Here is a 1,241-nt window from a genome sequence, read left to right as displayed (position 1 = left end):
GGTGATCTCCGAAATAGCTGCTATAACTTCTACCGCTTAGACTTTGTTGCTTTTTCAATTTTTCCTAATAAACAATCGTGGTATAAAGCTCAATAAATATATTAAAAAATAAAATGTTAATAAGCCACAATAACATTGACAAATGCATAGTTTAGGAAGAGTCTGCCTGAATCTATACAAAAAAGCAAATAAGCAAATGAATGTATAGAATTGAAAACAACAACCACGCTGTCGAGTTTAATAGCGGCAAATCAGCTGCACTTGATAGTAGTTGGTCGAATAAGGAAAATGAATTAGCAACGAGAGTTTACGGGATGTACATAGCTCAGTGGTTAACGCTTCTGACTTTGAACATCGATTACGCAGGTTCGATCCCTGCTGAAGTCTAGAAAAAAGAAGTCTGATGGAGAGATGTGGTGATCTCCGAAATAGCTGCTATAACTTCTACCGCTTAGACTTTTTTGCGTTTCCAATTTTTCCTAATAAACAATCGTGGTATAAAGCTTAATAAAAATATTTTAAAAAAAACAAAAAAAAGGAGAAAATTTCGATTCGAGTCGAAATGAAGAATAGGGCATTTAAAGCATTTTGGTCAATGACTCCTAAACTTAATAGAACTTTTCTTGCTGGTTTTGTCAGAGTCCGTTTAAAGTTTTTTTTTATATTTATTGACTGTAACCCTGTAGCACATACAATCAGGTGATCTCAGCTGTGAGGCATTTCGGGAAAAAATCTGATTCTTTTTTCACTTGTAAGTATCACCCGATTTACATGACTCAAGTACTTGAAAGCAATTCTCGCTCATTCTCTTTTGTGTTTTCTATTTGCTTTTACACGTTTCAATTCTGTTGAATTCAAGTTTTTGGTTCTTTAAATGGGAAGCAACGAAAATGCCAAAAGCAAAGCAAGAAAGTTGAAACGACTTGACGGTACAGACGCATGTGTACTCGTCCCTTTTCTTCTCACCGACTCTCTTACACATGCGAGCACAGTTGAATTCAATACTTGCACTGTGTAAAAGCAGTCTATGCACAATGCACATGAACAACGTTAAGCGTACGAGCCCCAACTTGCTAGTTAAATTTTATAGCGAGTCAAACATTTTTGGTTGTTTGAATCATACACTTGTACAATTTCAAACGAACCGTTGCATGTACATTGATACCAGGGAAGCCAACTCGTGGGGAATTCCTCGATTTGCGGGGAATTTCAGTTTGCGTGGGGAATCGGCGGAATGGACC

This window comes from Rhagoletis pomonella, unplaced genomic scaffold (genome assembly GCF_013731165.1).
Source record: "Rhagoletis pomonella isolate Grant_MI unplaced genomic scaffold, Rhpom_1.0 Rhpom_scaffold_00022, whole genome shotgun sequence".
Lineage (NCBI taxonomy): Eukaryota > Metazoa > Arthropoda > Insecta > Diptera > Tephritidae > Rhagoletis > Rhagoletis pomonella.
This window is presented reverse-complemented; position numbering follows the sequence as displayed.